At 41.5% G+C, this 12,409-nt stretch overlaps 1 long non-coding RNA gene across 1 annotated transcript; it reads left to right on the forward strand.

The window, feature by feature from the left end:
* Positions 1 to 209: 209 nt before the first annotated feature.
* On the forward strand, positions 210 to 11,835 carry LOC132652256 (uncharacterized). Its single transcript, XR_009589726.1, has 4 exons — positions 210 to 358; positions 1,010 to 1,086; positions 10,376 to 10,476; positions 11,636 to 11,835. It is a non-coding gene; the product is annotated as an uncharacterized LOC132652256 (long non-coding RNA).
* The last annotated feature ends 574 nt before the right edge of the window (positions 11,836 to 12,409 follow it).

The following is a 12,409-nucleotide window of genomic DNA, read 5'->3' on the forward strand; positions in this document are numbered from 1 at the left end:
TCGCTCCCAGAATCGTGGGAAGCACAGCGCACACTGACATCAAGAGCAAGCCTCAGGTGTCGGGTTCAGAGTCTCAGTGAGAGTTTGCTGAATCACACTTAAGCAATACAGAAACAGTTAAAACTTGAGTCTTACAACATATTGACACATTGGTATAGTCTGGGATTCTGCGGTCTCTTTAAGTAAACTCATTAGTTCAGTAAGTCTTCTACCAGCACTTCCAGACTGGCTCATCACTGTGATCACTCTTCTGTGATCTTCAAGTGAAGCTGCCTGCACAAAGCCACCACTGAGCCAAGCTATCTTCAGAGGTGCGCACATCACAGCAATTAGCACCACCTTTGCACCTGGAATTCAGGTAGGTGGTTGTTAAGATTTTATATCTGTAGATCCAGAGAGAAGTGTAGCTAGAGGAAGATTTTCCATAGAGAGCTGCTGGTTTTAGCCTCCATTCAAGCAGAGTTTGACCCTGAGAAACATTTAATCAACGGAACTTCTGGGCCAGTGAGTGAGTCAACACAGATTCAAAAGGCCCTCTTTTCATGAATATTTTTATTCCCTCACCACAAACATGGAAATAACAGAGCTAAACGTGTAAGGTGATTTAGATCCACATTTCTGTGATGGCATTTGAAGTTCTGATAGTGGTACCAGCAGAGCAGCCATGGGAAAGCTGCCTGTGAAAAGCAATTCAAAGCTTTATGAGAGTCAACATCAGAGTTTAAACCATTTTGTAGAAGAAAGAATTCACAAATAAGAACTATTAAGCACAAAGGACATTAAAATTTTAATTGGCTTTTTTTCTAATATGACCTTTTCTTTTTTTCAATACCAATACCCTTTGATTCACTGATGTCTAGGACATGACTTTGGGGCTATGTCACAACTAAGGCCACTTAACAATGTTTCCTTGGGAGCCTATTCTATGTCACACTCTAGAGAAATGAAAAGACACGTGCAAAGGGAGATCCATAGTACCGACATCCTTGTCCCTGACTTCATCCTGCAGAAGAATACCAGGACTAGTAGGAACAAAGAGGACCCTGGGACATACCTAACACTGCTGGTCGGCACTAGATCCTGCCCGTAAGTCTGCGTCTCATCACTATTTGCAAGTACCTCAGTGCCTCCCACAGGCTGGTGAGCCCATTTGTTGCTCTCTGTACATTCTCCTTATCCGAAGCTTGCTTTGTTGATTTCTTACACAAGAGCTGGAAAAAAAAATAGTTCACGATTTTAACCCAATTATTTAAGCTATCACACCTTTATTCCCATCTTCTATGGAGTAAAGTATATAACATAAATTTATAGAAACTTAAATTAGATTATGTTTACAAGCAGCTCCCCGCACATTGTAAGCACTCCATCAACAACAGACATTTTGTCATTCTTACAGCCGCCGACTAAGGAGGGCCCTGCCCATCACGTAAGTGTCCTGTTAGAGTGAATTAGGTACATCCGGTCTGTGCTTTGTTCCTACTTTTCTGATAAAAACAAATTACTCAGAAGAAATAACCACTTACAACTGAGCTAACAGCTGGTGAGCTAAGATATTTGGAACTCAGCTGATTTTGTTGAGTACAGGTGAGTCATCACTGGCAGAGGGTAGCATTCACAAATCTCAAAGAAGAGTAGGTGAAAATCCCCACTGATGAGGCCCACCCTCTTCATTGTGAAGGACACAGGACAGTGGCAGGAAAATATACAGGGCAAACCTCACTTTTTATAGGAGGGGATTTGTTATGGCTTTGGGGCCATGCATGTACTATATACTTCAGTGTGTGTGTGTGGGGGGGGAGGTCTGCTTTAGCTCAGTGCATGTGCTGTGGCTGAGTATATGTCCTGTAGTTCAGGGTGTGTGCTGAAGCTCAGTGTGTAGTTCAGTGTGTATTCAGTGTGTGCACTGTAGCAATGTCAAAGCCATGTGCGAGATGCTGCTCTAAGGAGTTCCTTTGTGTTCATTCATATAATCTCAGTGTTTTAAGATGAAGTTATCCACTTCTCATGTCATTCTATAGACAAGGAAACAGGCAGTGAGACGGTCAGAAACTTTGAAAAATTCATAAGGCAATATCCAGACTTGCAGCCTAGGCACTCTGGTCCCCTTCATGTTAGTGGCACTTCTGCAAACTCATCCACCAACCACTACTGCTAAAAAGAGAAAGATTTCCTAAAGAAAGCACATTCGACCACTTGTCAGGCTCCTGTTTTTTTCCCACAATGATATGTTTCAGGAAGCCATGCTTGCATGTCATTCTGAAGAGAGAGAATGCATTATTTAGGTGAAGATCAAGGTGTAGAAGAAATGTTTTCAATGTAAACAAAGGCCCTACAACTGTATTTTCTGGAAGTCCCGAGATTCCGGTGAGGATGGACAGGAGAGACGCAGGCTGTAGAAATGCTTTAGTTTGTGTATGAGACTTGTGGTCATGTATAAAAAGGGGGAATGTGGGAGAACAACTTTTGGTTGTGTCAATCAACGGAAGGTGTTCAGAGCTGACTAGGGGTGGAAGGGCCAGGGTGTTGGGGAGGGAAGGGAAGGTAATGAGTTCTGGAGTTGTTCAGCTGGATATAAGTGGCTGAGGATAGGGAGGCATCAAAGAATGACTTCCAGAACTCCAGCATGTGCTATTGGCCGGCTGTAGCCACCATTCACAATCCCACCTCTGGCAGTATTTCTGCTGCTCATCCTTAAGCAATTTTAGGCTCCTATGAAAACGAGAAAAGAGCAGTTGTGTGTGGGGGGGAGGTAATCAAAGTGCACTGGGACAGCACTTTTGAAATATTTGTCTACTGGACTTCTGAGTAAAACACAGATGTTGCAAGAAGTCATAGTTCTTACATGTGACTCTAGAGTAAGACTGTTGTGTGAGGACTAAGTCCAGAACTACATCCCCCAATACAAATACACCTTTTCTCATCCATCTTCAAATATTTGGACTATTGCAGTATGTGCAATACTGTGCCATTCATTGACCTCTGTTCCAGGCTGTTGGTGGTCTGGATGATAGTTGACAGTTTTGCCAATCCAAGGGCAATATGCTTTTTTCCCCAAAATACATTTTGTTTCATTCCTACAGAAATGCTTATTTTTAAAAGAAATGTGAGTTTTAAATTCAGTTTAAGTTAAATTTAATTTTAAATTCAGTTTAATTTTTCCCATCTGGTTGGGTTCCATATGTTTAGGACAGTTTTTATGTTTTAGAAATCCGCATCATAAAGAGAAATAACTAACTCAGGAAATTTATCATAGTTACTTCTAAGCAACCCTAGTCACTTATGCAAACATATCTGATGAATGTTGGCTTAGCTTTTGACTTCAGCTTGAAATACACAAATGACTGTAGTAAAGAAAGTTTAGAACTCATTTACAACTTACTCCATGAATATTCAAGGAATACCTATTCCTCGCCGTGCATCCAGAGATTGTATCTGAGGGAGCTGTGCTCCAAGGGTCAGCAGTGATTGTGCATTTTCCAGGGTGGGCCCAAAGTTAGTTGTGGCTGTTCCACCTTATCTCAGAGATAGCCTGAAGGGAAGTGACCTCTTTGGGAACCAAGGAAGAGAGTCTGATCAAGCTTATTACATCTCCACATTGGATTTTTGAAACATCATTCTCAAAAACAAACAAACAAACAAAAACATCCTGGTAGAGTTCCACAAGGAATGAAATTTTAAGTAAGTTTGGGCTAAGGTTTTGAGTTCTGCTTCAATAGGTATAAAAAATAGATTCATTTCAGCTCAATCTGCTTTAGTAATTTTTTTGTCAAAATAGTTTAAGTAACTGAGCAGGGAAACGAGCAGTTGGGCCTCTTGTGTGGCTTTCAGACAAGGCAGACAGAGACTGTTTTTGTTCCTAGGATGGGCTTTATTAGGAACCTTATTAGGAAATTCAAGATCTCCAATGGGAGATTTTAAACCAGATTAAGCTAATAATTTCTTCAACTTGGTGTATACCCAATAGGCTGAAGAAGGCAGTAGGGAATGTTAGCTTGATCAGGTGGCACATGTCAAAACTGGTGGACAAAATTAAAAGGTAGAACATATTTTAACACAGCAGTGGTACCCTGATGGAGCCCAGAAGGTTTTAGGTTTATGGTGAAGTTTAGCACCAATGGGGCTGTTTGCAATTAAAGCTTCACATGTGACTTCTTGTCCCTGTGTCCTTAGATGTCTCTAGAAGGAACAACGAACCCACCTGTGTGTCTAGAGACTCTTGTAGTGACCGTATGTGTGGACAGTATGTGGCTTTCAGAGAAGGAGGTGCTGGATTCCAGGTGTACTCCAGAGGTCACAGCCCAACAGCTCATGACTCATAGTTTGCTCTATAGAGAGGTGTGTGTTAAATTCTAGATAATTTAGTAGAGAAAAACCTTGGCCCTCTAACATCTTCTGAAAACCCAGGAAACCTGGAAACCCTGATCCTGAGTCCCAGGTAGTAATTACAGTTGACTGTATCTGAACCCACCTGTGCCACCTTGTCAGGCTGTTACGTCCCCAGTCACCACTACATATCCAGTGCTTGTTAACACTCAGCTGTTGTTTTACAATATCTTATTAATTCTTTCAGAATGTTATACAATGCATGTTGGTCATATTTACCCCTCATTCCTCCCCTTCACTCTTCCTACATCTATCTGTAACTTCTCCACCCTCCGAAATTTGTGTTCTCCTTCCTTTTCTTTGTAAATAACCCACCAAGTCCAATTTGATCGGTCCATATACTTATAGGTGTGGAGTCACCCATCTGAGCATGGTCATCATGGGGAGCCAAGCCACACCCTAATTGAGAACTGGTTCTGCCTCCATCAAAAGCTATGGACTGTCAGTAGCTCCTCAGCAAGGGGTGGGGCTCTTGGGACACCGCCCTTATCCTTGCTGGAGTGTTGACTAGCTTGATCTTGTGCAAGATTCTAAAAAAATGCTTGTCTTACATCTGTATTTGTACAGAAGTAGGACACTAAAGAATGGGAAACTAGACAAAGAGGATCATAATCCACACCTGAGATTATTTTTAGTTTCCCATGAAAAATGATTCTACCTCCCTAATATCTTTTTGGTTTAGTTAATGTGAGAAGGCGATAGAGCAGGAAAGTGGAGAAATGCAGGTGCTCTCATTAGACAGGGTGGTTTAAGTGCCAGCCCTGCTGATAATAAGTGAAAACCTAAGAAAAATCACAACTGCTGCTGCATATTGTCCGCATCCTTAAAAACAGCCCTCGTAAAATAGCACACAGGGTAATTCTGAGAGCTGAACAAGAGACTCTTAGCACATAATGTCTATTCAATAAATGGCACCTTCTATATCTCTATGATCAAAGGAATTTATATTCTGTCTCTAGATTTTAATCAAAACATGCCCATAAAATGAGGAAACTTGGATGGAGGTGGACTTCACTATGTAACATTCTCTAGGAAATAAGAAATAAAATTACTCCATGAAAGATAAATTATAAAATCAAAATAACGGGTCAGTAGCTTGGCTGCAAGGCACCAGCTGGAACAGCTCTTGGTTTGCCTCATTGCCACGATGGCTCCAAAGAAGCTGCAGACAGTCCTAATTAACAGACATAGCTGCAATCCCTTAGGACTATTTATGAACAATGACATGTAAATCCTGTGTAATTTTTACACCGTAAAATATTATTTTGAATTTTTAATCGTATTTTTACATTAAGCATGGCCTTAGTTTGTAAGCAATGCAGAACGCGAGAGCAGCCTAGAGAATTCTGGTCTGCAGAGATGGAATTAACATAAGGGTTTATATTTAAATAATCAGAACTGTCTAAAACTGAGTGAAGCACATTGAGAGCTGCTGTGGCAGGCTTTGGCAGAGTGAATCCTGTCCGTTGCCAGCTGACTCCTGCCCCTCTGGGAAGATGAGCCCCATCTGGAAATCAGTGTGATAGGCTAACATGACCCGAGATAAATCAACAGTAACTGTGTCCAGCGCTCCAGCTCACCAAAGCCTCCTAATGATCTTTTGACTTTCTTGCAAAGCTGGCTATAAAGAGTGAATGTCCTGGTCAGGATGACACAAAATTCTATTTTGTTTGACAGCAATTTCTTACTGTAAATTGATAAATTGTGATTCTGACTTACTCATCAGTTCTTTTGTAATGTATTTCGTTATTTATTTATTTACTTGTATTTAGCCTGAATCAGCACTTCCAAATTTAATTAACTTTGATGTGTGTGTGTGTGTGTGTGTGTGTGTGTGTATTAGCCTATAGAGCTGAAGACCCCGTTCCTAACATTAGTTAATAGTTGAAGGTAATTTCATGTTGAAAGGGCCTTTCTGTGTGGCCAGGAACTTTCCGTAGTGGAAGCCTTACATTTATGCTCAGTTATTTGTTCCCCATAAAAGTTTCAAAACCTTTTCAGAAAGAGGTGGAGAGATTCCTGGAGTTGTTACAGTAACATGTCAACAGGAAGTAGCACCTGCTCAGCTTGTGTTAGCTAGCAGGATAATCATGATTATTCACACTTCCCATCACTGTATCCTTGTATCTTCAAATCAACAGACTGTAATTTACATGCCATGAATTTCTAGAATCAAGAGATTTACAATAGGCTGTCTCCAACTCTCGAACTAATTTAAAATCACTCTGAAGTAATGCCTCTTTCATATCTGTCTTTCCAATTGCAATCAATATCACCTTACGAAAAAAGGAAGGAGAACCCCAAATGTAGTTATGTCTAGGATCTTTAGATAGAAAATGACTTTGCAGTGTTCTCTCCAGTTCCAAATCACAATGTAAAATGTTCTTTCTGACCTATGCCTCCATATCTGGGTATTTAAAAGAAATAGGATGGCAGAAAAGTATTTCTTATATTGGGGTTCAGTTCTTCCTATCTCTACATTTATTTCCCTCTAGGACCTTGTCCTAGTTGGTGGTGTGAATTGGGGTAAGCTAATAAGCATCTGTGGCACTGAGATGGATGTTTTGCAGCCAGAAACAGAGAAGGGACAAGATCAGATTGTTCCCCAGGGAGAATCTCAGAAGTAAGACAAATTATGCCTCAAGAAAAAAAGAAGATGGGTCAGGCCCTAACACTAGAGTCACAGCAGGTAAAGAAGAATTTAAATGAGACTAGGAAGAGAATTCAGAGCAGATGGTAGCTTGTTATCAGAAATTCTAATATCCAAACCAGCTAGGTTATCACTGTCAAAAGTGGCTGTCCCTTCCAGCAACTGGTCAGTGTCTCAGGTCAGTGAGACCTGAATGTCAGAGATCTCCTCAGTAGGACCAGACACAGAGTTGAGGCAGTGCTTGAAGAATAAATTCAGATGCTTCCTGGGTACCAAAGAGACCAGCCCCAGCAGCAATTCCAGAGGAACCAAGGCTAGATACAGAAGAGGATCATGGGACCAAAAGCTTAGGAACAGGGATCAGGAGCACAGGTGAAGATCAAAGTTCAAATGGTGGGAATCCATCCACGTAATGAGGGAACACAGTGGCATAGGGTGTCCCTGGAAATATCCGTTCAAAAGTAAGCAAAGTTTAATTTTTCCTTTAGGGATTGGCACATAGAACTGATTTGCATATTGTGATACATGATGATTCTTCTCATGTCCGTGGCCTGCTGTGGTGGTTTTGTGGCAAGGCATGGCCTGTGTGAATCTTCCGAGCCTTACTGTTCTTCATCAAAGCGGGGGACTGTGGGAAGGAAGCCAGGTAACAGAAAAAATGGCCACACCCAGGTACTCAAGAACTACCCTGTGCTCCCTGCTGTTCTCTTTATGCTTCATAGAGGATGAAGACCTGTGTGTAACTAGCTATAAAGTCTGTTTCTGGACAGAGTGGGCTCTCCCAATGGCCCTAATGCATTAACAGTGTTTAAAAACCCTGACCACACTAGAGACTAAAAGAAAAACTCTTATAAATTGACACTCACCACTAACCCATGCACTGTTCTTCCTCATAGAGCATTCCCCAAATGTGACCCTTCTTTCCTATTGTGCTCCTGCTAACACCTGCCCTTTTGAAAGGAGCTTTCATCCTCTGGTATCACCTTCATTGCATTCCATTTCTTTTGTTGGGCCTGACTTTAATATATATAGAGCCAATAAATCTAAACTTAATAGAAAATCTAGATAGAGATGGGTATGGTGGTGCACCCCTGCAATCCCAGCACTCAGGGAGGCAGAGGCAGGTGGATCTCTGTGAGTTCAAGGCCAGCCTCGTCTACACAGTGAGTCCAGGACAGCCAAAGCTACACAGAAAAACCCTGTTTTGAGAACAAACAAACAAGCAAACCAACAAAAATCAAGAACAAAAAAAAAAAAAAAAAAAAAAAAGAAAAGAAAAAAAATCTAGAGATACTTCAGAACTTCCACTTTTAGCAAGTTTCCAAGTCACCTTTATATTGACCCTGCTAATCTTGTGGTCCAATATGAGAACCACCTCAGAAAACTCACAGTCACATTACAGAAGAGTCTAGAGTCAGGAGCTTCAGCTTACAAGTTGTGTGGCTTTGGACATTCTGGACCTTTGGCCTGTCTGCAAATGGGATACCTCTTCATGAAATTATTCTAGGTTTCAGTGAGATGCTGTAGAAACAAGCAAGGCAGAGTAGCCTGCATATTTGGGTGATAGAGCTAATTTTCTGTCTTTTGGCTTTTGTGGCATTTTTATCCTTGACAAAAACAGTTGATGGATTATGCCATGTACAACAGAGGGTCTGAGAGTCCCTGTGCTCAGCCTGTTTAGAAGGCTAGCTCCTTGCTGCTTCATCTGCTTACAATTTTGTCTTCCACAAAAGGTCCATGAAAGTGCTCCTCTTGATTTATTTTCCCTTGGTTTTCAATAATAATTATAATCGCCAGACTAATAACAGTTCTGGTTTTGGTAAAGAGTACAGTCTATGGGGTACTTCACATGTGTTACAGTATTCAAATTTAACAACGAGCCTGCAGCAAAGGTACCATTATCCATCATTTCCAAGATGGAAAAATTGAGGGGCAGAGAGGTTAAATAAGTTTCTCAAGTTCCCCAAACTGTAATGAACAGCTGTTGTGCTAGTCATTTGTATAAAAAATTGAGCCATGGGAGAAAGAGCTGTAGGGAAAGTGGTTATGTTCAGTCACTTACCGTGCAACACACACACGCACACACACACACACACACACACACACACACACACATTCTTTCCTTTTTATCACTGTTAAAAGTAGTTAGAATGAAAATCAAAACATGGCAATAAACTTAAATGTAATGGATAAAGACACTGTTATAAAAATAATTCCAAAGCAGAACATGTGGATCATAGGGGATGAAGAGAAAAGCCTAATCAGAAGAGCCTAATCAGGCCGCTCTGCATTGGCCTCTGGATCTTGAGTACTTTTCCCTCTGTCAGAATATTCTTTTTTACCTACTATTTTTTTTTTCAGTGTTGAAAACCCCCAAGCAAATGTGACTTCTATCAAACCTTTCTCAGGGACCTAGTTGAGAGATTAAATGTTTCTTTTTTGTGCTTGCGGGGTCAGTGTGATCATTGGGAGTTTGACATAGATAAATTTACTGCTTTTTTCTGTTCCTGGCATTAGCAGAGTTTTCTTTTAGAACTTTGTCTGGGGGAGATGGGCACTCATTCAGTTCTAAAACTGATGGAGTGTTTTGGGGTTGGCATCAGTAATTCAGTTCTGTTAGCCTCTACCATATTTGAGTCTGGAAGGGCTGATCATCTAATTCAGGTCAAAAGAATGAAGGAAAGCATTTCAGCATGGGCTTTTAGATGTGATCTGGGAAACCAACTCAAGTGTTAGGGTCCCTCCTTAGGAAGTAACCTCTCAGAATTCCTCCAGACATTCAACATCAGTGCCTTTAGCTTCAAACAGAAGCACAGACCACTGAGACTCAAAATGTGTCACTCAGTCACCACTGAATATTAGATAAATCTAAAACCTGGAATAACCTCAGAATCCAGGAAAGTCAAAAGGGAATGTGGTCAGGGAAGAGAGAAGGAGCCCCAGAGAAGAGGACAGTAGAGCACAGGGGCTGTGAAGGCAGAAATAGGAAAATGAGGGAATTTGACTGCTAAGGGGAAAGGGAGGGCAGCAGAGAGGGACTGGGAAGGAAGTGGGATGATAACAACAGGAGGTTTAGGGAAACATTTTATGTTTATTTAAAACACATAGCATGTGTGTGCGTGCGTGCGTGCGTGCGTGCGTGCGTGTGCATGCGTGTAGAACGTAAGACAGACAGAGAGAGAGAGTGGACGAATACCATATGGGGTAGCAATGCTCCCCACAGGAGCTGAAAACTACCTAACAAATGCCCCAGTGCCAGGCATGGAAATCTCCATTTGAGTTGTTTGTCGGGGAAATTGAAGATACTCCTCAGCTAGTGTAGGCTATTGCTTTTACCTTTAGTTGCTCCAGAACCTGAAGATAAGAGCCTGTGTCTGACATGGAGGAAATGACTCGGAATGGACCTGGACGCCTCTTTCTGAAGGCTTCGACAATATCTGAAGGTACTGTGTAAGCTGCTATGTGAGAGAAAAGAAACCAACAGCCCTACCCTACAGTTGCACCCACAACCATAACAGATGGTAAGGTGTTTCAAAGTGTGCAGTCAGGGCATTTAGAGCTTAGGTCTGACCAATAGTTGTCTAATAGATCGTAAGAGGAAGAAATTTATGCCTGGTGCTGTAAACCAGCCCAACTACCCATGTCTGGCAAGGTCATGGACCTAGAGGAGAACCTACTCCTGCCACCTTCCCTAAACCAGTGTAATTTCTAACTGCATTTCTAAACACTTAGCAGTATACACACAGATGGGTTAACTGCTCACCCCCTCATCACACAACAACAGATAAAACAAAAGCTTTTTGCAGCAGATAAAAAGTGCTCTGGGTTAGCTTGTGTAAATTTGACACAAACCAGAGTCACCTGGAAGAGGGAACCTCAGCTGAGGAACTGCTGTCACCAGATTTTCCCATGGGCATGGCTGTGAACTCTGTGAGAGGACTCAGCCCACTCTGGACAGCGCCACCTCTGGACAGGCGCTTCAGTGTATGTAAAAAAGGTGACCTAGCAACCCACAGAGAGCAAGAGACTGCAGCTTTGTTTCATGGTCTCTGCTTCAGTTCCTAAGTCCATTTTCTCGCCTTAAGTTCCTGTCTTCGCTTCCTTTGATGAGAGACTATAATGTGTAAGCCAAATAAACACTAACCCCCTCCCCATTTAGTTCTAGTTATGGTATTTGTCACAGAGATAGAGACAAAAATAGGACAGAGATTATTACAGATCTCAATTTCTCAAACTCCAGGCTGCTGTGTACCCAATGCCAACTGCTGCATCTACAAACAATACAACCCCAATACCTAAGGTCCAGGGAAAACACATCATAGAAGATAGAGTAGATTGGTTGCAGAAGCTGGAGCACCAGGGCATCTGCTGTGAGATGATGTTTTCTCTATATGACAGGGAAACTGCCTCCACGAGATCATAAACACTTGATGACCTGAACAAGACCTAAACATGACGGCAGTTGACTTACCGATGTGGATAGAGAAAAATCTCACAAGGCCCTACCCTAATTACATTCTAAATCTTATCCTTATTGCCCCAGGAAAGTGTATCATTCATCCCTCATCAGAAAAGCTTTTTCTTTTTCTTTTTTTTCAACAGGCAAAAACTGTAAAGAAAAACTAGATGAAATTACCAGCTTCCTGGAAATGGAAAACCAGTCTTCTCTGGGGAGGAGCCTCTGATAGGTTGTGAAGTCACAAATTGTAGTCCTAGAACACTAAATGGATTCATCAGGCTGCATATGTGTGCATGTGTGTGTGCATGCATGTACACATCTATAATAATACTAATTAAAGAACAAGAGGTTATAAATTCAAGAGGGAGGGAGGGAATGATGGAGGAAGGAAGGAAGGAAAGGAATTGGAGAAGAATGAGGGAGAGGTATAAATGGCATAAATACAGCTCTCATAGTGAAATTATTAAAATGTTACAAATTAAATTTAAAAAGGCTTAGAATTTTCCTTGTGTACCTCTCTTCTTCCTCCAGTCTTACTACTACCCAAATCCACCCTCTATTAATCTGTACTATATTCACACAACACACACACACACACACACACACACACATCTTGTCCCAATATCTGCCGTGCTAAGTCCACTCAATGCTGGACTTCCCTATTTTATTGGCTGACATTTTCCACCAAAGCCAAGTCAAGCATAGAGTTCTCACAGGTAAATCTTGTGATATGACTCTTCCCCATTCTTCCTGTGCATGAAGGTGACCTTCCTTGCTTGTCAATAGGAAAGTCTCTACCATCTACCATGATAAAATTCAGTGATTTCAGACAGAAGTGCTGCCTAAGGAGAAATTCAATCTAAAAAGTATCTAGTTAAGGAAGCTGTAACCAGATGCACCTGAATATATAATAGAAT

The sequence above is a fragment of the Meriones unguiculatus genome, chromosome 1 (genome assembly GCF_030254825.1).
Source record: "Meriones unguiculatus strain TT.TT164.6M chromosome 1, Bangor_MerUng_6.1, whole genome shotgun sequence".
NCBI classification, from domain to species: domain Eukaryota; kingdom Metazoa; phylum Chordata; class Mammalia; order Rodentia; family Muridae; genus Meriones; species Meriones unguiculatus.